This window comes from Triticum aestivum, chromosome 6A, assembly GCF_018294505.1.
Source record: "Triticum aestivum cultivar Chinese Spring chromosome 6A, IWGSC CS RefSeq v2.1, whole genome shotgun sequence".
Taxonomy (NCBI): domain Eukaryota; kingdom Viridiplantae; phylum Streptophyta; class Magnoliopsida; order Poales; family Poaceae; genus Triticum; species Triticum aestivum.
The window spans coordinates 45,935,715-45,962,784 of NC_057809.1; the positions used below are offsets into that span (position 1 = coordinate 45,935,715).

General features: G+C 46.1%; 1 pseudogene; it reads left to right on the forward strand.

The window, feature by feature from the left end:
• The window catches only part of LOC123129409 (probable E3 ubiquitin-protein ligase RHC2A), a 160,498-nt pseudogene extending 135,797 nt beyond the window's left edge, over positions 1 to 24,701 (forward strand).
• The last annotated feature ends 2,369 nt before the right edge of the window (positions 24,702 to 27,070 follow it).

The following is a 27,070-nucleotide window of genomic DNA, read 5'->3' on the forward strand; positions in this document are numbered from 1 at the left end:
GACGAACCAGCAAACCCTCATACAGTCGTACTCCCCTCTGTGTGGGAAACAACTGCTGAGTCTTCCTTGCCTCCGTGTCGTCCCCTTCCTAGGCCTCACCGTCGTCCACCGCCGTGGTGCTCTCAGCGCGGTGTGGTCAATGTGGTCAACGACCGACTTCCATCGGAAGAGTACTGTGCATGGAGACGCTGACAGCTGGGTCCACGGCCGCAGCAAGGAAGTGCCTCCTTATTACGCGCAAAATAATTATTCCTCCACATGACAGCGGGGACCCACTGGACAGGCCACCGTATTTCTCTTAAAAAATGTTTCCCCCCTGACTGCTGGGACCCACCAGCTACACCTTCGCACGCAAGGAAGTGTGTCCGTGCAAAAAATAAACAAAACGATTCTCCCACCTGACTGCTGGGACCCACCAGCTACATCTTCACAGGAAAGGAAGTGCCTGACAGTCGGGACCCACCTGATCGAAGCGTACGTAGCGTTGTCATTCTGTCGCGAACGTGTAGGTACATATATACTGGTGGATGTAGAGGCGCGCACGTGTCATAGTAGAGGCGCGCACATAGCATGTACACATACGTACATCGGCCAGGGTGCAACAAAGAAAATACGGCCATGTATGTGTACATACGGGCGGGGTCTCGAACGCCTACTCACGCATACGTACGGTCAGGGCTCGTGTAAATGGCTGGGTCGGGATAGAGAAATAGCGTCGTCATCGTGTTCATGGGAAGGCAACAAAATGCGTTGTGTTCATGGGGAGGCAACGGAATGCGTCGTGTTCATCGGGAGGCAATGGAACGCGTGGGAGCCAACCGGCTGGGTCGGAATGGAATGCGTGGTCGTGTTCATCGGGAGGGCTTGGACAGAACAGGCGATGGAAATGAGGCCTGGTGTACCGCAAAACGGAGCAAATGGCCTTGTGTTCGACCGGCCACGTTAGAAACGGGATCCTATTCATCGGGAGGGGTCTGGCGTACCGCAAAACGGAGGAAACAGACCTCGTACGGTTGAAACGGGGGTCCTGTTGATCGGGAGGGTGTGGCATACCGCAAAACGGACGAAACAGACTTGTGTTGCAGCGCTACGGTCGAATCAAGGGTCCTGTTCATCGGGAGGGGTGTGGCGTACCGCAAAATGGGACTCCACGAGATACTGTTCATCTCCACCGTCGACCTCCTCCAGCCTCCACCGCGCACTACTCCACCGGCTAGTACTCAACCACCCCTCCACTGTCTACTGTTCATCCAGCCCTCCAGACCACGGGGTCCTGTTCAACCACCCCTCCACGGGCACCCCTCCACCCTCTACTGTTCATCCAGCCCTCCACACCATGAGGTCCTGTTCAACCACCCCTACACAGGCACCCCTCCACCGTCTACTGTTCATCCAGCCCTCCACCACACCATGGGGTCCTGTTCATCCAGAGGCAACGCCACCGCTCACTATTCATCCACCCCCCCTCGCAACGCTCACTGTTCATCCCAGTGGCAGCATCAACCGGCTTCAGTTAGCAGCAGTAGCGAAGGAATCGCTCGATCGGGTTCAGTTAACAGCCATCGATCGGTCGCTCGGGTTCAGTAACGCGTAGCCCGCAGTGCAATTGCTCGGGTTCAGTTAGAGCCCAACGCCTCGCTCTAGTTCAGTTAGAGCCAACGCATCACACACACGCGCATACATGTACGAGAGAAACGCGCATCGCTCCTCCCCCGACCTCCCACCGTAACCGGGAACTCCCTGAAATTTTCCTCGCCCTCACTTCTACCACGGTTTTTCCGTCATGGACGGCCCAAAGAATGTCACGCAGCTGCGTCTCCGGCCCGCCCAGAATGAAAAGCCCATTTTCTGTCATGATTTTTTGTCATAGAAGTAGGAGCCCACCACATCTATGATGATACCGGGTTTGGTCACAATTATCGTCATAAAAGTGTCATATGTATGACATAATTTTTTTCGTTCGGCCCAAAATGTCACGGATGTGTGTTTTTTGTAGTGATGGGGTATTGCACTTGCACTAGCACCCATATCACATAAGCCACGATAACAATGATCTCCTATTTTAACAGAAATAATAGGCATGCCTACAACATGTCTATGTTTATTTTTAGCATCAAGTCTAGCAATTCTAGCAGCTTCATTGCAGAAGTAAATAAAATGCCCATCAATATTATCGGCTAAGAGATCTTTAACCATAGCAATACTAGGTTCAACTTTAATTTTCTCAGGGGGTTTAGGTGTCTTAATATTACTTTTGTTAACCATAGTTGAAGCTTTAGAATGATTCTTTATTCTAACAGGGAAAGTTGGTTTCTCAGTATAAGCAGCAGGAACAATAAGATTATCATAAATGATAGTATTTTCTTCAACTTTAATAGGTGCAACTGCTTTTACTTTAATGGAAGGATTATATTTAAACCACTTCTCCTTAGGGAGATCAACATGAGTAGCAAAGGATTCACAAAAAGAAGCTACTATCTCAGAGTCAAGTCCGTATTTAGTGCTAAATTCACAAAAAGTATCAATATTCATAAAAGATTTAACACAATCAAGCTTAGGTGTTATACCTGACCCCTTACCTTCGTGGAGGTCCCAATCTTTAGAGTTGCATTTAATTATTTCCAATAAATCCCATTTGAGTTCAATAGTCTTCATCATAAAAGATCTAGTACAAGAAGTATCGAGCATGGAGCGATTACTGAGAGAAAGCCGAGCATAATTTTTTTGAATAATCATTTCTCTTGAGAGCTCATGATTGGGGCATGAATATAACATTGACTTAAGCCTCCCCCAAGCTTGAGGGATGCTTTCTCCTTCGCGAGGCCAAAAATTATAAATATAATTACGATCACGATGAACAAGATGCATAGGATAAAACTTCTGATGAAATTCCAATTTCAATCGCTTGTAGTCCCATGATCCCATAGCATCACATAGCCTATACCATGTAAATGCCTCTCCCTTCAAAGATAAAGGGAAGACCTTCTTCTTGATAACATCCCCGGGCATACCTGCAGGCTTAAATAATCCACAAACTTCATCCACATAGATTAAGTGCAAATCAGGATGCAATGTTCCATCTCCTACAAAAGGATTAGCTAGCAGTTTCTCTATCATACCCGAAGGAATTTCAAAGTAAACATTTTCAGTAGGTTCAGTAGGTTTGTCACATCCCTAGCTTCAGGCATTGCTCTAGGTTAACTTCATGTGTGCATCATGTCTATATTTTTGAAACTTGAATTGAGGAATATTGGAAGCCTCAAAACCCTAAATAAAAGAGGGGGAAAAACCCTAGAAATCTCATTCATTGCTCCAAAAGGCTCTTCTTAAATGTTTGATAATTTTTGGTAAGGGTTCTGGTCCCAACCAAAATATTGAACATTTTTAAGGATTTATTTTTGGGACTTTGAATTTAAATCTTTAGCTATTTGAATATGAATTATATTCATATAATTAGAATATAATTTCAAATACCCCTGAAATATTTTATGAGCTTTTTGGAAAAGTCCATCTAGCAACATAAATTATTCAGAGGATATTTGGCACTGTTTTGAATTTGTTTAAATTTGAAAACAGTGGCAAAGAAAAAAAAAGAAAACAAAACAGAACAGAAATAAAAATAAAAAGAACAGAGTCTTACCTGGGCCTTACCTGGCTGGCCCAGTGGACAGCCCATCCCACTGGCCTGGTGCCAGTCGTCCTCTACCTCTGCCAGTAGGCAGAGGAGGGAGACAGCGCACGCGCGCGCCGTGGCGACACGCCACCTCCCTGCCTGCCTGCGTCCCTCGCCACCGCGACGCCTCGGGCTTTCTCCTCGGCGCCGCCTCGAACCCCTGGACCCCCTCACTCGACCCCTTCGTCTCTCCTTCGCCTCTCCCTCTCGCACACCCGAACGCCTCCGCCGCCGCCGTTCGCAACCACCGCAACCACAGCCACTCCCTCGCCCCCTCTCTGCGTACCCGAGCTCCGCCCTGACCCCGTGGAGCTACCCACCGACGCACGCGATCAGAGGAAGCCGAAATCGACCGGAGCATCATCGTCTTCACCTCCGGTGCCCGGAGATCGACTCCACCGATTCGGCGCGTCCAGAGCTTCCCCGACTTCGTCGTCTCCTCCGCTAGCCCTCCGTGAGCTCTCCTACGTTTCCCCTCTCTCCCCGTTGGTTTCCCGTGCAGTAGCCATGCTAGCCACCGTACCGAGCGCCGCCGTCCGCCATGGACGCCGGACGTGGCACTGACGTGCTGTTGCAGCCAGTCCGACGAGCCTAGCGTGCTCCTAGCTTCCCCAGGAGTCCGCATAGCCCCTCAGCCAGCCCCCTAGCGCCCCGTATCCTCGCTCCGCCCAAACCCGAGCTCCGGCGGCCGCAAAAGAGCTCGCCGCCGTTAACTCCGGCCACCCCAGCACCAAACACCGCCACCGTTGGATGCGCCACATCGCCAGCTACTCGTAGCACCCACCCGCGCATCAAACCATGGCCGGAGCAGCGTTTCCGACGCCCTCCGCCGTTGCTGGCGTCGCCGGCGACAAGCCGCGGGTCAACTCCGGCGGGTTTGACCCGGGGTTTGACCCCCTGACGTGTGGGCCCAGGCGCCTGCTTAGTTAGTGCTAAGTTAGTTAGTGTTAACTAACTTAGTTAATTAGGTAGGCCACTGACATGCGGGCCCCGCCCGGCTAACTAAGTTAGTTAGGGCTAACTAACCTGGTTAGTTGACTGAGACACTGACGTGTGGACCCCACACGTCAGGTTTGACCCTGACCGACCCCTGTTGACTTGCTGACGCAAGCATGACGCAGTGCTGATGTCATAACTCATTTTCTGGATTTAATTTAATTCTGAAATTCCAGAAAATGCCTAAAACTTCTAAAAATCATAGAAATTCAACCGTAACTCCAAATTAAATAATTTATATATGTAAAATTATCATAAAAATTCAAGGAATCCATCTGTACCATTTTCATGCATGTTAGAACAACTTATCACTACTGTTTAGGGCAAATGAAGTGAATGGCATTTGAATAGTCACATATGGAGTTTGAATTTGAATGTTATATTCAAACCAACTTCATTTAATCTGTTGCTAGTTGCATTAGCTCAAAACACATTCATTTTGCCATGTCATGATCATGCATCATATTGTGCATTGCATTGATTGTGTTCCCTTCTGTGTTGCCGGTATTTGTTCCCTCTCGATAGACGTGATACCGATGATGTGATCGTTGACACTGATGAAGACCCAATGTTATCTTCAGAAGTGCCAGGCAAGCAAAACCCCCTTGTTCATTCCGATACAATCCTACTCTCTCGCTCCTGCTCTCTTTTACTGCATTAGGACAACACCGATTCATCTGTTACTTGCTGCGGTAGCTGAACCCCTTTATCCTTTGCATGACCTGTCATTGCCACAGTAAATAGATGAAACCCACTAGCATGAGTAGGAGTTGTTTGAGCCCTGATGTGCCTACTCATTTATGTTTGTTTGTCATGCCTGCTATTGCTTAGAGTTGAGTCAGGTCTGATTCATCGGGGATGAATCAGAGGCGTGTGAACATGTCCTACTATGGGTGAACTAAGTGTGTGAACACGATTTGGTAAAGGTAGCGGTGAGAGGCCATGTAGGAGTACATGGTGGGTTGTCTCATTGCAGCCGTCCTTAGGAACTGAGTTCTGTGTTTGTGATCCATGACCAGCTACTACCACACATTGGAATGCTTAAGTGCCCCTCTCGACTTATTAATCAACATGATCTCTGTCCAGGAGTTGCAACTAGTTTCTGGTGTTTGTAGGTAGTGTTAGTAGTCTACCAAGTGGCACCCGGTACAGGTGGGCTTGGGACAGACTAGGCACAGTGGCCCGGTGTACCAAGTGGCACCCGATTGGTGGGCTTGGGAACCCTGCACACATCGTTTGGGGCCGTAAGCGACACCCCGGCCGGATCTCCTTGCGGATGGAACCCGAATAGGCGATAAACCTGGACTAGAGACTTGTTCGGTTAGTCAGGTCATGGCCGACTCCCTCGCCCGGCTTCCGCTTGAAGGTTGCCGAGGTACATGACGTGTATAGGGCGGTAAGTGGCGAGAGCGTGTGTGAAGAAGTACACCCCTGCAGGGTTAACATCATCTATTCGAATAGCCGGATTCCTCGGATATGGAAACTTGGACCCCTTGTACAGTTCATAGACAAGTGAAAGTGGATACTCTAAAATACGCAAGATAAGCGTGAGTGCTATGGATGGCGTTCTCGTAGGGAGACGGAAGAGGATCCATAGTGGTGTATTGATATGGTGAATATGTGGACTCGTGTGCGCCACCTCAAAAGAGTTACATTGCAGTCGTAGTTCAGGATAGCCACTGAGTCAAAGCTGGCTTGCTGCAGTCAAACTCCACCACCCCTTTGTTGATAATGATGCATATGTAGTTAGTTCTGATGTAAGTCTTGCTGGGTACATTTGTACTCACGTTTGCCTATTTTATGTTTTTGCAGAGAGACTTCAGTCTCACTAGTAGTTCCACGTGGTCTTCGACGTTTAGCTTGTTACCTCAGCTACGATCTTGTGCCTCGGCAGGATTTGGTAGATAGTCAGGCTTCTCAGCCTTTTTCATTTATAGATGTCTGTACTCAGACATGATAGCTTCCGCTTGTGCTTGATTTGTATGCTCTGAATGTTGGGTCATGAGACCCATGTTTGTAATATCTCGCTCCTCGGAGCCTATTGAATAGATTACTTGAGTCATAGAGTCATGTTGTGATGCCATGTTGTATTTGCACATATCGAGCATATTGTGTGTATGTTATTGAAATGCTTGGTATGTGTGGGATCTGACCATCTAGTTGTTTATCTTTAGTAGCCTCTCTTACGGGGAAATGTCTCCTAGTGTTTCCACCGAGCCATGGTAGCTTGCTACTGCTCCGGAACACTTAGGCTGGCCGGCATGTGTCCTTCTTCGTTCCTGTGTCTGTCCCTTCAGGGAAATGTCACGCTTTGAGTACCGGAGTCCTGTTAGCCCGCTACAGCCCGGTTTACCGGAGTCCTGCTAGCCCAGTGCTACAGCCCGGACCCACTTGCTGATGACCGACACGTTCGAAGCTGGGTCATGGATGCCTGTCCCTGTAAGCCTGTGCCCCTTTGGGTTTACGACTAGTCATGTCAGCCCGGGCTCTTTATCATATGGATGCTAGCGACACTATCATATACGTGAGCCAAAAGGCGCAAACGGTCCCGGGCAAAGGTAAGGCGACACCCGTGGGGATACCGTGCGTGAGGCCGCAAAGTGATATGAGGTGTTACCGGCTAGATCGATGTGACATCGAGTCGGGGTCCTGACAAGGTTGAGGAGCAACTCTTTGCTCCACTGGTCTGGGTGAAGATACCCCGAACAAGCCCCTCAAAGGATTATGTTCCATAGTAACAAGTGACAGTAAATTTCAGGACACTATATAAAATTTTCCTTACCAAAGGCGCTTCACTCCCCGGCAATGGTGCCAGAAAAGAGTCCTGATGACCCACAAGTGTAGGGGATCTATCTTAGCTTTTCGATAAGTAAGAGTGTCGAACCCAACGAGGAGCAGAAGGAAATGATAAGCAGTTTTCAGTAAGGTATTCTCTGCAAGCACTCAAATTACCGGTAACAAATAGTTTTGTGATAAGGTAACTTGTAACGAGTAGCAAGTAATAAAAGTAAATAAGGTGCAGCAAGATGGCCCAATCCTTTTTGTAGCAAAGGACAAGCCTGCACAAACTCTTATATGAAGGAAAGCACTTCCGAGGACACATGGGAATTATCGTCAAGCTAGTTTTCATCACGTTCATATGATTTGGCGTTCGATACTTTCATAATTTGATATGTGGGTGGACCAGTGCTTGTGTACTGTCCTTGCTGGACAAGCATCCCACTGATGATTAACCCCCATTGCAAGCATCCGCAACTACAACAAAAGTATTAAGGTAAACCTAAGCATAGCATGAAACATATGGATCCAAATCAGCCCCTTACAAAGCAACGCATAAACTAGGGTTTAAGCTTCTGTCACTCTAGCAACCCATCATCTACTTATTACTTCCCAATGCCTCCCTCTAGGCCCAAATAATGGTGAAGTTTCATGTAGTCAGTGATCACATGACACCACTAGAGGGATGACAACATACAGCTCATCAAAATATCGAACGAATACCAAATTCACATGACTACTTATAGAAAGACTTCTCCCATGTCCTCAGGAACAAACGTAAATACTCACAAAGCATATTCATGTTCATAATCAGAGGGGTATTAATATGCATAATGGATCAGAACATATGATATTCCACGAAGTAAACTAACTAGCGTAAACTACAAGGAGAAATCAACACTACTAGCAACCCACAAGTACCAATCTGAGGTTTGGATACAAAGATTGGATACAAGAGATGAACTAGGGTTTGAGATGGGATGATGCTGGTGAAGATGTTGATGGAGATTGACCCCCTCCCGATGAGAGGATCATTGGTGATGACGATGGTGATGATTCCCCCCTCCCGGAAGGAAGTTTCCCCGGAAGAACAGCTCTGCGGGAGCCCTAGATTGGTTCCGCCTTGCTGCGGCAGAGTTTCTTCCTCAAAGCTTGCTTATTATTTTTTTCTCGGATGAAAGACCTCATATAGAATAAGATGGGCATAGGAGGGCCACCAGGGAGCCCACGAGGCAGGGGGCGCGCCCAGGGGGGTAGGGTGCGCCCCCCGCCCTCGTGCCCAGGGTGTGGCCCCCCTCTAGAACTTCTTTCGCCCAATATTTTTTATATATTCTGGAAATAACTTCTATGAAGTTTCAGGACTTTTGGAGCTGTGCAGAATAGGTCTCTAATATTTGCTCCTTTTCTAGCCCAGAATCCCGGTTGCTGGCATTCTCCCTCTTCATGTGAACCTTGTAAAATAAGAGATAATAGGCATAAGTATTGTGACATAATGTGTAATAACAACTCATAATGCAATAAATATCAATATAAAAGCATGATGCAAAATGGACGTATCAGTGCGTAGTCCCCAGGATATGACTTACTATTTCTCTGCTAAATATTTCCCCGCTCATAAGAAACAAGCTGATTTAAGGGAAATATATAATTTTGTGCAAATTGAAGAAGAGAGTCTCCCACAAGCTTGGGGGAGGCTTCTCCAATTACTTAATGTTTTGCCTGATCATCCTCTCAAGAAAAATGAAATACTTGATATCTTTTATAATGGACTAACCGATGCTTTCAGAGATTACCTGGATAGTTGTGCTAGTTGTGTCTTCAAGGAAAGAACAGTTGATCAAGCTGAATTGCTATTGAATAATATGTTGACTAATCTATCTATCACTACTGCAATCAGCTACTTTGCCATCTGCCAGCTCTTTGCCGTCAGCTAGCGGACGGCAAAGAAGCTCTTTGCCATCAGCTACCTGAAAGCAGACGGCAAAGAACAGGCTGATGGCAAAGAAAGCCTTTGCCATTAGCCAGTTCTTTGCCGTCTGCTAGCGGACGGCAAAGATTCTTTGCCGTCGGCTAGCGGACGGCAAAGAGGGAGGGGCCCCACTGACGAGCTGCAAAAAAAAACCTAACGGCCCCCCTCTTTGCCGTCCGCTAGCTGACGGCAAAGAGCAAGAAGGCGGACGGCAAAGGGTGGCTGACGGCAAAGAGGGAGGGCCCCATGTAACGTTAACGGCCGCGCCCCACACCCCCTCTCTCTCTCTCTCTCTCTCTCTCTCTCTCTTTCTCCCACACTCGCCGCGGCCCCGTCGCACCACCCCGCCGCCTCCCCAGCGCCCCCCGCCCCATCGCCCCACCACCCCGCTGTCGCCCCGCTGCCCCAGCGCCCCCCCGCCCCCCTCCTCCGCCGCCCCAGGCCGCACCGCCCCCCTCCTCCACCCACCAGGTGAGTCTCTGCTTCCTTTTTTTCTTTTTTTCTTCTGTTTTTTTAGTTTTAGGTTTATGTTTAGTTTAGATTTAGTTTTAGTTTTAGGATTAGTTTTAGGTTTATAGGTTTAGTTTTAGTTTAGTTTTAGGTTTAGATTTAGTTTTTTCCTTTTTCTGTTTTTTTAGTTTTAGGTTTAGGTTTAGTTTAGTTTTAGGAAAGAAGAAGAAGAGAAAAAGAGGAGAGGAGAAGAAGAAGAAGAGGAGGAGGAGAAGAAAAAAGAAGAAGAGGAAGAAGAAGAAGAAAAAAGAGGAGAGGAGGAGAAGAAGAAGAGGAAAAAGGAAAGGAGGAGGAAGAAGAAGAAGAAGAAGAAGGAAAAAAGGAAGAAAAGGAAGAAGAGGAAGAAGAAGAAAAGGAAAAAAACCCGACCCGACACGGTACCCAGACCCCGACCCGCGGCACCCCGACACGACACCCTGACCCCGAGACCCCGACCCCGACACCCCGACCCCGACACCCCGACCCCGACACCCCGACCCCGACCCCGACCCCGACACCCCGACCCCGAGCCTGACCCGACACCCCGACCCCGACACCCCGACCCCGATCGACCCCGACACCCCGACCCCCAGAGTCTGACCCGACACCCCGACCCCTAGCCTGACCGGACACCCTGACCCCGACACCACACCCCGACGCCGAAACAACACCCCGACACCGACACGGCACTACCCCGACATCGACACGACACCCCGACCCCCCGACCCCGAAACAGCACCCCGACCCCGACACGGCACCCCGACACCGACAGGACACCCCGACCGCCGACACCTCCCGAAAAGGTGTTCTTTGGCCTTCCAGAGGCCGACGGGGTCATATATTTGTGAATTATTAGTTAGGTCATATATTTTTCGATTTTGTTATGAAAAACATCATGTATAATTGTGTTGATCGTGTAGTTTTAAATGTGCAGTTGTTTCATCGCTGCGAGGTTTGGTGTTCGACGACCTCGCCGTGCGTTTGACGAGCTCTGCCCCTTCATTCGTGGGTGAGCACAAATGACAAGTCCTCCTCCCCCATTAATTATTTGATCTATTCTGATGAAACTTGATAGCTAGCTATATATGTGTCTTGAATCATCAGTATGCGTAACCAATATGTGTCTCCCGTTCGAAAGCGTCATAGTTATAAATATGCATGCATTTGCATATTTATAACCTTGATTCTTTCGAATTGTCCAACGCTATCCATGGACAGCCCGAATATGTGTAGATTGGGTTTGTTTTCCCATATGCTTTGCTCCGGATCTGACGCATATATTTGGTCAGTGCCTCCCCTATTGTTCTCCCGGTACACATCCTCTCTGTTTATTGCAGAGACGTGTATCAGGAGAATAGCGGGGAGGTGCTGCCGAAATTTTGCGTCGGATCCAGAGCATAGCATGGGAAAATGAACCCAATCTACACATACACGGGTGGGATTAGGACCTATCATTACCTATTAGAGTGTAGGTGGCATGGACGTAATAAAATTGACAAAGTAGATCAACTGATGAATATATACATGGTGAATTACATATATAATTGTTGTGTGTCCAGTAGCTCTGAAAGTCAAGATGAGTGACCGTTCTTGGATGTATACCGGTCACACTAGTCAGAACAAATGGAGCGCTGAATGGTTCACAAAAACTAAGGGGTTTGTGCAAGCCGCATTTGCAAATGGCCAAAAGAAAACCTGGTGCCCCTGTTTCCGGCGCGGCAATTGGGAAAAGAAGACAGAGGCTGAAATGGGCAAACACCTGCAGAAGAGTGGTTTTACGCCCGATTATACGGTGTGGACATTTCATGGTGAGTTTGCCCAACATGACCGAGTTGAGGTGGATCGTCGTCGCACCGACGAGCATGGTACCGGGATGGAAAACATGGTGCAAGGCTATGATGATGCTCGGGATTCGGACGAGGAGATGGAGGAATCTGCAAAGGCCTTCAATGAAATGTTGGAGTCTTCGAAATGTCCGCTCCACGAGCACATTGAGCTTTGTCAGTTGGATGCCATGTCACAAGTAATGGCTCTGAAGGCTCAGTTCAACTTGGGCAGAGAATGCTATGACACAATTATGACAGTATTTGGACGCTTTCTACCCAAAGGCCATGTAATGCCTGCAAACCTGTACCAGTCGGACAAAATCCTCCGTGCACTGAAGATGCCCTATGTGAAGATACATGCCTTTGAGAAAGATGTGCCTTATTTAGGCTTGACTATGCGGACTTGAACTATTGTCCCATTTGCAAGTCTTCCAGGTATATTGTGGTAGACAACGGTATGGGTGAGAAGACACAGGCCAAAATCCCCGTTAGTGTTCTTCGGTATATGCCAATCGTACCAAGACTTCAATGTCTTTTCATGGTCGAAGAGACAGCCAGACAGATGACATGGCACAAAACAGGCAAAAGAACCGAACTAGATGCAGATGGGAATCTGATGATGGTACACACATCGGATGGTGTTGTGTGGAAAAACTTTGATGAATTACATGCTGACAAAGCGGCAGATCCGAGGCATCCTCGAGTCGGCATCAGCACGGATGGGTTCAGTGTGTTTGGTATGACGGCAGCCCAATACAGTTGTTGGCCCGTATTTGTCTTTCCACTCAATCTCCCCCCCGGACAGATTATGCAAAGAAAGAACATTTTCCTGACGTTGATAATTCCAGGACCCAACTATCCGGGCAAAAATATGAATGTGTACATGCAGCCGCTTAAGGACGAATTGCAAGAAGCCTGGGATAATGGGTTCAAGACATACGACACCTTTAGCAAACGGAACTTCATAATGCGTGTCTGGTACATGTACTCGACGCATGACTTGCGGGCGTATGCGCTATTCGTTGGCTGGTGTGTGCATGGAAGGTTCCCGTGCCCCACATGCAAGGGAGATCTTGAGTTTCGTTGGCTTCAGGCCGGTCGCAAGTTTTCTTGCTTCGACATGCATAGACAGTTCCTGGATCCTCGCCATAAGTTCAGGAAAGACAAGAAGAACTTCATCAGGGGTAGAGTTGTCAAAAACTCTGCACCACCTGCATTGACAGGCCAACAGACCCTGGATCAGTTAAAAGCTCTCGAGCCAGATCCACAACGTCCAGGGTACTTCAAGGGGTATAATACTAAGCACACGTGGACTCACAAAACATGCTTATGGGATCTGCCTTACTTCAAAGACCTCCTTTGCCCACACAACATCGACGTGATGCACACTGAGAAGAATATCGCCGAGGCACTTTTTGGTACATTGTTCGGCATAGATGGGAAGTCAAAGGATAATACTAAGGCTAGAGTCGATCTAGAGGCGCTATGTGATAGGCCGTTACAAAACATGAAAGAACCGAAAGGAAAGCATAACTGGATGAAGCCAAAGGCATGGTTCAATCTTGGAAGGCCAGCTATGAGGGAAATTCTCTTGTGGGTGCAACAGCAGTTGATGTTCCCCGATGGGTATGCAGCGAATCTAAAGAGGGGAGTGAATCTTGATAAACTGAAGATATTTGGTCTCAAGAGTCATGATTGGCACATATGGATTGAGCGGGTAATGCCGGTGATGTTGCGTGGCTTCATCCCTGAGGATGAATGGCTAGTACTGGCAGAACTCAGCTATTTCTTCCGTGTTCTTTGTGCGAAAGAACTATCACCTGGCGTGCTAGAAGAAATGGAAGAGTTGGCGCCGGAGTTGATCTGCAAGTTAGAGAAGATCTTTCCACCGGGCTTCTTTAATCCAATGCAGCATTTGATTTTGCATCTCCCGACCGAGGCAAGATTGGGGGGCCCGTGCAAAATTGTTGGTGCTACCCAACTGAGAGGATGCAGAAGACGCTTCGAGAAAAATGTAAAAATAAACGTAGAATTGAAGCATCGATGGCTGAGGCATTCATCACAGAGGAGGCGGAAAACTTCGTAACAGCGCACTATGAAGCCAAAAATTGTCATTTGCATAATCCGAAGGCTCGGTACAATGCTAACGAGCCTAAAAAGGTTGGATCCAACCTCAGCCTATTCAAAGGGAATCTCGCACCAGCTAGTGTTTCACATCCAGTATCTTTGGATAACGAAGAATGGCGGACCATTTTATTGTATATCTTCAACAACCTAATAGAAGTGCGGCCGTACATCGAGTAAGTTCTCGGTACATTGTTTCGCAACTTCTATTTCCTTTGAACTACTCTTATTCTTGGATATGTCATACAGTCGATACGTCGCCATATTCGCGTATGGAACGGAGATCCAAAAGGATTCCGTAGAAGAGTATGAGCTTCTCGCAAAGCAAGGAGGTGGCTATCCCGGTTTCATCTCTTGGTTCAAACAAACGGTAATTTCTATTAGACAATATCATTTCATTCGCTAATTTTTGCATAATGCAACAATCCTTTCATATTAAACTTGTAGGCTAATTCAGAGTCTATGGACGCCGAATTGAGACAAGTCGCTAATGGTTTTGACTATAAGGTCCGTTCATTTGACAAGTACGACATCAACGGGTATCGCTTTCGTACCTATGGCAAAGAGCTATCTATGGCCGACCGAAAGTCTACAAATTGTTGTGTATCTGCTATCGGCGAAGGAGGTACCGAGTATTATGGGAGAGTTAAAGCAATTTATGAACTTCCGTTCTATGGTGAAAACCCACCGAATGTCATAGTCTTCAAATGTTATTGGTTTCAGCCGAAGGAGACTAGAAGGACTCATGAACATATAGGGCTAGTTGAAATCAACCAAAGCACTCATTTAGATGTTCCTGATGTCTATATTATGGCTCAACAGGCGACCCAAGTATTCTATCTACCGTGGGCCTGCCAAACTAATCCAAATCTGAAAGGTTGGGATGTCGTTTATGAAGTGCCGCCACGTGCTAGACTTTCTCCCCCAAAGAAAGAGGATTATGAACCTCACATTAACCCAGACACATATGAAGGAGAATTCTTCCAAGAGACACGTCTTTCCAAAAAGTGTTTCAAGAACCGCTATACTTCACCCCAAAACATTGAAGTAGACAGTGACAATGAATCCGACATCACCCCAGAGGAGGAACAAGAAGAGCCGGAACAAGAAGAGGTTACTGCTACGGATGACCTGTCAATGCTTGACCAATTACGTCAAGGTGGCCTTGCACATGTTGATGCCAATGAACCCTATGAGCCCATCATTGATTACAGTGATGATGATGATTATGCATTTATTGATGATACTGATCGAGATTATTAGTAGTCTCAGGTATTCAATTTTTTTATGTTATACTTGATGATGATACACTTAAGTGATATACATATTATTATTCATGTCGGTACTTTTTTTATGTTGTACTAATTTTGTTTATTCTTTGTCATGGCAGGTGTTGAAAGATGGTGGGCGCTGGTCGGGAGCGCGTCGAGGCCCCTTCTTCGTCGGCGCGTGGTGCGAGGTCTTCCATTCCACATGCACCTCTCCACCGAGCGTTGCTGGACAGTATGGCGACACCGCCGGGCCCTTCTTCGTCGACCGCGGTGCCCAGCAGGGGACGAGGTAAGAAGAAGAGAGGAGGTGGAGCACGTGGTCGCGGGAGAGGAGGTAAGGTGACTCTTACGGCGCCTTCCTCGCCACCGCCCCCAGCTGTTTCACCCGAGCACGTGACTGCTAGGGTGGACTCGTCTGAGGAGGAGGCTGCACAGACTCCGGTCCACGAGCCTCCGGTCCACGAGTTTTCGGCCCACGAGCCTCAGGTCGACGGGCCTTCGGCCCACGATACTTGGGCCCACGAGACCCCGGAGGAGCACACGTCTGGATGGGGTACCTGGTCGGGTCAGCCTGAGCATGGCGGGGAGCCAAGTGGCCATGCTGATGATGGCGGGGAGCCGACTGATGAGGAGGGGGAGGAGGGGGGCAACCTCTACCAGCGTGGTGCTACATGGCTCCCGTCCGTGACGGTGACCCGCGAGCAGAGGTGGTTGATTTTCCCTGATGGGGAGAGGTACGTAAGTGCATTTAATATTTTTGTACCTTCTGCATTCACGTTTCTTCAAATAACTAATGTGTTGGTGTTGTCATGCTGCAGGGGTTGGGACCACCATCATAGTGTCCGCCGGCCCAACTCCGTCCTTGGAGTTCTTTGCCGACAAAACTTCCCGGGGTTTGTCATGTTGCCTGGTGAGGGTTGGCTTCCAGAGCTTGGATTGAGCTGGGAGCACTACGTGGCTACCCCGGCCCCGCCGGATCAGATTATCGACGGTGTCGTGTGCGACACGAGGGCAGACATGGTGATCAGAAAGTTCTGGGTAATTTCTCCTTTACACATTTAAAAATCTTCAACTAGGTAATTATTAATTGTACTAATCAATATTGTCTCATTTGATTGCAGACATTCTACAGGTGTGAGGAGGGATACGAGGAGTATGTGGCACATGTTATCGAGAACGTCTGCAAGCGCCTACTCCAGAACTTACGGCACGAGGCTCGGGTGCAGGCTGTTCGAGACTACTACGCCTTGCGTGGTATCAAGAAGACCAAGCCGGCGTGCCGCGATAAGTTCCTGAGTAAGGAGCAGTACATGAAGGTAATTCTTAAGGCCTTCTCTACTTAAGTTCCTTCATTTAGTAATTCTTAGCCGTAGCTCTCAAGTTTCTATTTGCTAACTTAGGCGCCTCCGAGATGGTGTGTGGATTGGATGGATTGTTGGGAGGTGTTGGTCGATGAGTGGTGCTCAAAACAATGGCTATCCCTCCACAACGAGGCCAAGGACAAACGTGCCCAAATGGAAGGTGTGCCACACCATCAAGGCAGCTCCAACTTATATCAGTTCAGGTGCAACTGGGTATGTGGTTTGCTTCATGATTCATGCAATTCATTCATCATGCTAGCTTGAGCCCTTTAATTACTAATTTTCATTGTTTCTCTCTTTCAGGCATGCTACAATAAGGCGGATAAGGTGCCAGAGGTGTACGACCTGTATGCCATGGCCCACACTGCCTCTTTCAAGAAAGTCAAGGCTTTCTCTCAGTCTGACCTCGATGATGCAAACAACTTCACCAACATCTCCTCCCACAACAAGCTCGTGAGATATAGAGATGAGGGGAAGGCGAGGAAAGGGGAGGACTTTAACCCGAGCCAGGGTCCCATTGATCCAGAGCTGGTGATGATATCTGGTGGCGGGAGGTCCCATGGCTCCATAGCCATTGGAGATGGACTTATCCGTTGTCCTAGCACTCTCCCGGAGATCAAGGCGCGCCAGTCGAGCTCCGCTCCTGAGATAAGGCCTCGTGAACGGCCAGTGCAACTCGCCATCAAGGTTAGTGATACGTACTCAGTTATCTTTCTCCATTACATTGTGTGCGCTTCCATCAATGATTACAAATGGTCATGTGAGTGGTGTTGCAGGCTGCTATACAGAGTGAGAGAGATAGAACGGAGAAACTTCTGGCGGAGGCGGCGGAGAGGCAGCGGGAGTTGGAGGAGAGGACGACAAAGATGATGGAGGAGGAGAGGGCACGGAATGACATGCAGGCAAGGGCCATGTACGAGCTCCTTGTGGTAAGTTTCTTCTGCAGATTAGCCAAAACATTCATGTAGTGTTTGTCTCATTACTAACTAGTATGACTGAGTCGTCAAAACCAAATGTGCAGTCTGTGTGCGAGAAGACAGGTCAGACCGCTCCGCCGATGCCAGTGATTGCTCCTGGGACCACGGTGAGTTTTATTTGAATGGACATTACTTGCTAGTCTTAACATTTGAGTGTCATCATGCTAACAAGACATTGGAAATGATCTTTGGTGCAGCGTAACTCCAGACAAGCATCGCACGATCCTTCTCCAGCTACCGACACGAGCCACCCCGCTCCTACACCTCCTGGATCTTGGTAAGTTTATCTAGTGTTTTGCTTAACACATGCATAAAGACCTAGACTTAGCTTTATTTCCTCCAATGCTTACCATAATGACCTAGACTTAGCTTCTTCTCCTCCAAAATGACTTAATAAGCTTACTGACCTCCAAAACCATCCATTTTACCTAAGTTAGCTCTAAAACGATCTGTACTTAGCTTACTTATGTCAAAAATTGCATAATTAGCTTAGTTAGCTCATAGACGATCCATTTTACCTAAGTTAGCTCTAAAATGACCCATTTTACCTAGGTTAGCTTATAAATGATCCAGTTCATCCAAGTTAGCTCAAAAATGACCCATTTTACCTAGATTAGCTCCTAAATGATCCATTTTACCTACGTTAGCTTTAAAATGACCCATTTCACCTAGGTTAACTCCAAAATGACCCATCTTACCTAGGTTATCTCATAAACGATCCATTTCAACTAATTTAGCTCATAAACGATCCATTTCACCAAGTTAGCTAAAAAACGATCCATTTCACCTAAATTAGCTCTTAAATGATCCATTTCACCTAAGTTAGCTCAAAAAGATCCATTTCAACTAAATTAGCTCATAAATGATCCATTTCACCTAAGTTAGCTCAAAAACGATCCATTTCAACTAAGTTAGCTCATAAATGATCCATTTCACCTAAGTTAGCTAAAAAACGATCCATTTCACCTTAGTTACCTCAAAAACGATCCATTTGACCTTAGTTAGCTCATAAACGACCCATTTCAACTAAGTTAGCTCATAAATGATCCATTTCACCTTAGCTAGCTCATAAACGACCCATTTCAACTTAGTTAGCTCATATATGATCCATTTCACGTAAGTTAGCTCATAAATGACATACTCTTCTTGTTCTAGTCTTCTTCTTGTTCTACTCTTCTTGTTCTAGTCTTCTTCTTGTTCTACTCTTCTTGTTCTAACTTTCTTATTTTTCATTTTGCAGATTTCATTCACTTGACGAAAGCTTGCATAGATGGAGTGCTCCTTATCCCTTTCTCTGTTTCTTTTGTATTGTTGAACTATGCATGTATCGTTGGATGAAACTATTGTAATATATATGGTTGGATGCCTCTATGTTGAACTTGTTATGTATGATGGAACTATGCATGTAATATATATGGTTGGATGATGAAGTTACGTGTTAGATATCTTATATGTTTGCTCTATAATGGCCTTTTGAAATATATATATATATATGTCATATATATTTGTGATGAAAATTGTTGGATTTAATAAAAAACAGATAAAAGAGCCAATATGCAGGCTCTTTGCCATATGCCACTGATGGCAACGGGCTCTTTGCCGTCTGCCGCGGACGGCAAAGAAGACACGTGGCATCCAGCTGTGTTCCTGGGAGCTGACCCATTTGGTCAGTTTGCCTACAGTGGAAGACGGCAAAGACTTTGCCATCAGTGGCAGACAGCAAAGAACCTGCACTTTGCCATCAGTGGCGGACGACAAAGAACCTGCCATGTAGTGACGTGTAGATGACATCATACGGCGGACGGCAAAGACACTAGAAATTTTGCCGTCAGCGGCGGACGGCAAAGGCCTGCCGTTAGCCACTTAACGGACTGACAGCACAATTATTGCCGTCCGCTCTCTTTGCCGTCCGCCGCAGACGGCAAAGGGCCTTTGCCGTCAGCCGCTAGGAAGCAGACGGCAAAGTAGCTGTTTACCGTAGCCTAGTTTGCCAGAGCCTTTTGCCGTCCGCGGCTGACGGCAAAGGCCTTTGCCGTCCGCCGTTCATGCCTTTGCCGTCCGCCGTGGCAGACGGCAAAATAGCTGATTCCTGTAGTGTATCTATATCTATACCTATAATAATTTGTGACTCCCTAAAAATTTCCATAATAATTAGAATTTACGAGCCGTTAATCTGGTGGGACCAAATTATTACGGTGTAGATCTACTCATAAAATCCTTAATCTGTATATTGTATTATTTAGCAAAAAAATGAAAGGTCCATGAACCTTTATGTTGTAACAAGAATAAAATCCTAACCAGGTACGTATCCTCTTGCCTCATCCTATGCAAATACATCAGCCCTCTGTATCCTTAATTCTCTCTCTATCCTTGGAAACATACCATCCCTTATCTCTCCGTTTTCTCTCTTCCCCGTATCCTCCTCCTCCTCCTCCTCTCTCTGTCCCGGTATCTTTCTCTCCACCAAACCCTTCTCTCTCCATCATCTCTCTCCAACCTGAAGCACTCGAGTTGATCACATCTTAAGGCCTCAAAATTTGGTTCCTCATCTTGATCGGGTTCACCATGAAAAGAAAGAAAAAACCAATCTTAAAAATATCAGGACCTTAACTCTCATCGATACGTGGTATGGCGACGCTAGATGGATAGTGACCCTGGAACTTCATGTGCCTTAGCAGGTGTCAACATGAACAGTGTGCATCGATGCCCAGTTCTACCCCTAGCCTACATGGAGATCCCACAAGATATGCTGCAGTGTTTTCTTGCCTGCCCCTCTACTCCACTCCGACACAAATCTTGCTGATATCAGGTAACCATGCTCTCCTCTTCAAAGACAAATCATATGCTGCTTTGATCTAGAACATCTGACAGACTAGGAATACATAGATGGCTACTTATAGGTTGTACCATACATAGATGCATTGGTCTGATCCTCCTGTAGGTTCTAAACTGTTGAATTCCACCAAGATCTGATGTGGTGTATCCCTTTGTTTGAGGGCTCCGATCCAATCTCCACATCCAAGTCGAACGCGTCTACCATCATGAAAAAGAAGGGTTCCAAATTCCAACTCTTCTGTCCTGGTGGCATAACCCGACCTCGCCGATGCAACAAGCGAAGTTCTTTCCAGAGATCACACACCTATGGAAGCTAATTTGATTACTTTTTGAACAGACTGGATGCAGGAAAATATGCAAGTACAAGGCTGCTGGCTTTTTGAACAAATGGAGCCAGTTTTTGCAGATATCTTTCACCGGAAAGTATGTCGCAGCTCGATGCATCTTCTTAGATAATGAAAAGCCCAGTCCAGACCAATACGTGAGTTATTTTCAAAGCATTCAATGGAGCAGTATTCGCATTTGGGGAGCTCCTGAGGTAAAGGCTCCAGCACTTTAAGTAAACAACACAAGTGCTCCATGCAGCTCTTCTCCATTTGTACCCAAGTGTGTCCTACTTTCTCCATGTTTGCTTAAGTTTTTCTTATAGACTTCCTAAGGTTCATAAATTATACCCCGTCGTGGTTGCGGTAGTTGTTTTGCTTGCTAGAAGGTTGGACTAGGCCTTTCTTTCATCAATGATATGGAATGATTATGTTCAATCTTACTAACAAAAAGACTATTCCCCTTTTGGTGACATGGAAGAAAACTGAGAGTGTCGTGTGTCAAGTGAGAGAGGCAAACGATGTGGCTCTTTATCATGTTGTGACTGTCGCACCGATATAAAATAGTTTAGGTTTAGGTATTATGTTGTTTTCCTGATTTATACTTGAATCCATGCAAACTTTAGCATTGGATTCGGATTACGAAGCATCTTCTGTCCAATTATTTTCTAGCGATTCTGTATCATTCTTAACTCCTATACATGTGTCCACGGTACCTTTTGATAATATCACATTATAAGTTAGTAATCTATTCTACACATACCCATATATGTTAGTATTATGTATAGGTACAAACTTAAGCTAGAGGAGATTGGTGACCTGAATGGAGCATCAACTTGCACCATGCTTGAGTCATAAGGAAGAAGATTGATAAGTAATCTCAAGATTCTTGATAGATACAAATAATTATGTTATGAACGAGAAGAAAAAAGATTCCAGAAATTATGTGGATAGAGATTGATATATCAATTCACATTCGCTGTATATGGAATCATTTTCCTAGGCTCCCAAAAGGATTCGCCAATACTGCATGTTGATGAACGTTTTGTAAAACGAAACATGATAAAAGTAGGTCTTATACTTGGCAGATGGAAGAGATCAAAAGCAAATTTTGAACATGGATCGACTTTTCTACTATAATGCTCTATGTTTTTAGTATCTACTGCATAACAAATTATATTTATAATCATTATTTTATAGTAGTTAACACAAGTTTTGTCATGTTTTTGTAGAAGCATGTTACCGATGATAAGCAAATTGTGAACAACAACAAAAAGGACTAGAGCAACGTGTGTTGTATATTCTGATGGCAATGACGATAAAGATAAATCCATATTTAAAGAATTGGCACCTAAGAGAAAGCTTACAATAACTCACTTATGTGGCGCTGCTTAAATACCAGAAAAATATTGAAGTTGCACATTCAGGAAAAAAGATGAAGTGAAAATTATTCAAGGACCAATAAAAGGGTACTGTCACGAATAAGGGAATTCAAAATAATAACCATGTAAGATTTTTTTTTGTATTTGAATGTACTTTTGTAATACAATTTCCATATCGGTGTTGATAAAGAATCGGCGACCGAGGAATTTCAGAATCTTGGAGCATCAAGACCTTGAAATATATGTGGCGGATTGATTGATATTTAATAAAAAAACTACGATGTAATATAGCATGTATGGGACGATGGAACTGTGTTTTACATATATACTTTGGTGTTAATTAATCCCTTTCATCTATGTCACGAAGTTACTAATATGCCTCTTAGTCAAAAGCAGATGGTAGGTGTATATGTTGAGGTGTCAACAATCCAATCCACCTGACGAAAATCTGCAATTCTCCACTGGCCATCTTATCTTCTCGCCTCCGAGCATAATATAGTACACAACCCATAAGGTGCATCCTTCAATAATTAGCATTGCCAACCCATAATGAACATCAGCCGATAATTTATATTAGATTAAATATTAGTTTTACAGTGAAGATATATAGATAAGCATAACTCATGTGTGATTATACACACTGCTACAAATGCAAACAGAAAATGTAATGTATGAAATATAGACGTGCAGCAAGAAATAATCTCTGTCGGACAACAGGATATTTGCTCTCCAAATGCAAACTCAATTTGTACATCCTAGAGTTGAACCAAATTTAAAGTTATGCATTGAAGCTAAGTGTCTTATGCAACTTGCACCAAGTGGAATAAATTTAGACACCAATTTTCGAAGCGCAAGATACTTTTAGAATCGTCGCTATAAAGACATTAGTATGTGTACTATAATTAATAATTGCCACCAATGAGAGGATGAAGTTAATAAAAACTATCATTTACATATTATGATTCTGGCAAAAAAAAGATGAATTGTAACTCCGAATGCACGGGTAGACGACTAGTGAAAATAATTGGACACTTCCTGAACCAACTCCTAAGCCAACTCCGAAGAAAAGGAGTATTCTATTTCTCAGTCCTGAAGATATGCAAGAGGCAAAGAAATCTATGAAAGAAAAAGGTATAAAGTTGAAGATGTTAAGAATTTACCTCCTATTGAAGAAATACATGGTCTTAATTTATCACCTATTAAAGAAACACAAGGTCTCGATAACCCGACACATGTAGATTCTCTCTATAGATTTGATGAAGGCGATATTCCTCGTAATAAGTCTACTAGCCAATGCTTAGATGAGTTTGATAATTTTATTGTTAAACAAGAAAACTTCAATGCTTATGTTGGTAGACAATTGAAACATAATGCTTATATGATTGAACACTTGAGTGATTATATGGCCAGTGTTAAAGGTGAACTTAAGCTTATCTTTCCCTAATAATAAAGCACGGGTTGAGTCTCTCGGGTTCACCGTTGTGACGTTTTTGGAAATCAATCTATGTGGTTTTTGAAAATTGAACCCGCAGTCCGTATTTAAGTGGACAGGGAAAACGATTTGATTTTGCAAATTAACCCCTGTAGTTTGTAAGAATTACGCTGGCGCTCATTTCTTTATCTTATCCACCGTCAGCTCCTAGGACCTGAGCTTCCCTGCCACCCCGGCTGTGACGGCGGCTTCCTGGAGCAGATGGACGCATCGTCGCCGCACCGGGCCGTCGCGCCCTCTGCCCCCACGGGATCAACGAGGTCCTGCCCGGCTGTAGCCGAGGTGGCGCCTCGGGTGACCGCTCGGGGGTCACCGTACAACCAAGTCATTGTGCTCCGGCGCTCCGCCGCCCTCCCTGCGACGAGGCCCCCGGCGCCACCAGCAGCTTTGAGCTCATCTACAATGACGGCGCCGGATCTGGCCTCCGCTGCCCGAGACAACGTTTAACTTCCTCATGGGGTCCAGACTCGAGCGGTTCCTCAAGCAGCTCGCCCAGATTAAGGCCGGTGGCTTCGGCGCCGTCCGCCCGTGCGACAATCCGCTGGACTGCAAGGCCGCCATCGAGCCCATGCTCACCATCGTCGTCGCCGCCTGCCCTGGCCATGTCGGCGCCGACTCCCACTACTTCATCTGCAAGGAGGCCTTCGAGCTGGACGACTAGGTTAGGGAGATGCCTTGCAGCCACATGTACCACTAGGACTGCATCCTGCCGTGGCTCACGCTGCGTAACTCGTGTCTCGTGTGCCGGCATAAGCTGCCCACAGATGTGGCGCGACCTGCTCCGGTAAGTGACCTCTGTGCCATTGACGACCAGGGCAGCAACACCGGGGCTGAGGCTGGCAGTGAGGACGAGACGATGGTTGGGTTTACGATTTGGCGGCTCCCTGGTGGAGGCTTTGCTGTCAGGAGGTTCGCTGGTGGCTGGTGGGCCGACGAGAGGGAGCTCCCCTCCCAGTTGTCTACACTGAGGTGGATGGGGGTTTCAACAATGGTGATGCACCAAGGAAGATCTCATGGTCATCGAGAGGGAGCCATTCGTCACAGAGGGGATTTAGCAGATGCATGTTCGACAACATGTTTGCTTGCTTTGGACACACCCATCCTCGAGGTCGGACTCATCGGAGTGGAGCTCGGTTTTCTCCCGTGGTCTCAGGAGCACAAGCTGGAGATCCCAGGATAGCCATGCGGATGCGATCACCAGGTGATGACTGCATCATGCAGTGGGGAATATGACAATTGGATGTTGGAGAGCCGCAAATGTTTGCTTCAGTTTGATGTTTTCTATATGAGTTGAGAGATAAAGAGGATTTGTACGTAGAGAACACATTGCGTGCTGTTTTGTACATAGAGTAGCTGAATTAGTAAACATGCTTCTATGGGTACCACTCAAGTAGAACAAGTGCTTAAAGCTCAGAATGATTTGCTCAATGAATTAAATAGTAAGAATAATGACTTTGCTGTTAGAGATGCAACTAGAGGAGGTAAAGTGACTCAGGAATCTTTGTATCCTGAGGGCCATCCTAAGAGAATTGAGCAAGATTCTCAGAGAATTAATATTGATGCACCTAGTCCTTTTAAGAGGAAGAAAAAGAAAAATGATAGGACTTTGCATGCTTCAAGTGAACCTGTTGTAGACAGACCTGAGAACCCCAATGATATTTCTATTTCTGATGCTGAAACACATTTTCGGAATGAACATGAACCTAGTGATAATGTTAATGATGATGTTCATGCTAATGCTCAACCTAGCAATAATGATAATGATGTAGAAATTGAACCCCATTAACAGCCATCGGGTTTAGTCAACAGCCATCGATCGAATTTTTGGGACTAACCTATTAACCGGAGGCCCAACCCAGAATTGCTGTTTTTTTGCCTATTTCAGTGTTTCGAAGAAACGGAATATCAAACGGAGTCCAAACGGAATGAAACCTTCGGGAACGTGATTTTCTCACCGAACATGATCCAGGAGACTTGGACCCTATGCCAAGGCATCAGAGAGGCGGTCACGAGGGTGGGGGGCGCGCCCCCTGCCTAGTGGGCCCCTCGGAGCTCCACCGACGTACTCCTTCCTCCTATATATACCTACGTACACCCAAACAAACAGAACATGAGCCAAAAACCTAATTCCACTGCCACAACTTTCTGTATCCACGAGATCCCATATTGGGGCCTGTTCCGGAGCTCCACCGGAGAGGGCCGTCATCACGGAGGGCTTCTACATCATCATAGCCTCTCCGATGAAGTGTGAGTAGTTTAACTGAGACCTTCAGGTCCATAGTTAGTAGCTAGATGGCTTCTTCTCTCTTTTTGGATCTCAATACAAAGTTCTCCCCCTCTCTTGTGGAGATGTATTCGATGTAATCTTGTTTTTGCGGTGTGTTTGTTGAGACAGATGAATTGTGGGTTTATGATCAAGTCTATCTACGAATAATATTTGAATCTTCTCTGAATTCTTTTATGTATGATTTGTTATCTTTGCAAGTCTCTTTGAATTATCCGTTTGGTTTGGCCAACTAGATTGGTAGTTCTTGCCATGGGAGAAGTGCTTAGCTTTGGGTTCGATCTTGTGGTGCCCTTTCCCAGTGACAGAAGGGGCAGGAAGGCACGTATTGCATCGTTTCCATCAAGGATAACAAGATGGGGTTTATTTCATATTGCATGAATTTATCTCTCTTTCTTAAAGCGTTACTATGTTTTTAACTTAATACTCTAGATGCATGCTGGATAGCGGTCGATGAGTGGAGTAATAGTAGTAGATGCAGAATCGTTTCGGTCTACTTGTCACGGACGTAATGCCTATATACATGATCATGCCTAGATATTCTCATAACTATGCTCAATTCTGTCAATTGCTCAACAGTAATTTGCTCACCACAGTAGAGTACTTATGCTCTTGAGAGAAGCCACTAGTGAAACCTATGGCCCCCGGATCTATTCTCATCATATTAATCTCCATCACTTTAATCTTGTTCTGCTTTTTTACTTTGCCTTTACTTTTTTACTTTGCATCTTTATACCAAAAATACCAAAAATATTATATCTATCAGATCTCACTCTCGTAAGTGACCGTGAAGGGATTGACAACCCCTAATCGCGTTGGTTGCGAGTAGCTATCGTTTTGTGCAGGTACGAGGGACTTGAGCGTGGCCTCCTACTGGATTGATACCTTGGTTCTCAAAAACTGAGGGAAATACTTACGCTACTCTGCTGCATCATCCCTTCCTCTTCGGGGAAAACCAACGCAATCTCAAGAGGTAGCAGTCAACCCCAACACGCACCCGCGCCCGAAACAGTCAACCCTCGTACTCCCCTCCGCCTGCGACTGGACTGGCGCATCTTCAACGGCTCCTATTCATTCAGTGTGAGGCCTTGCTGTCGTCCTCCTCCTTGCGGCCTTGGTTCGCTCGCCGTGCGCGGTGCGCCGCCCTCTTGCATTGTCAACGTCGTCAACAACCGCGAGGAACAAGGAGATGACTGTACGTGGAGAGGATGACAGTAGGGACCCACCAGTGTCATGGCAGTAGGCAAGCAAGTGCCTCTATAGTACAAGTCCAAAAATATGGTTCCTCCT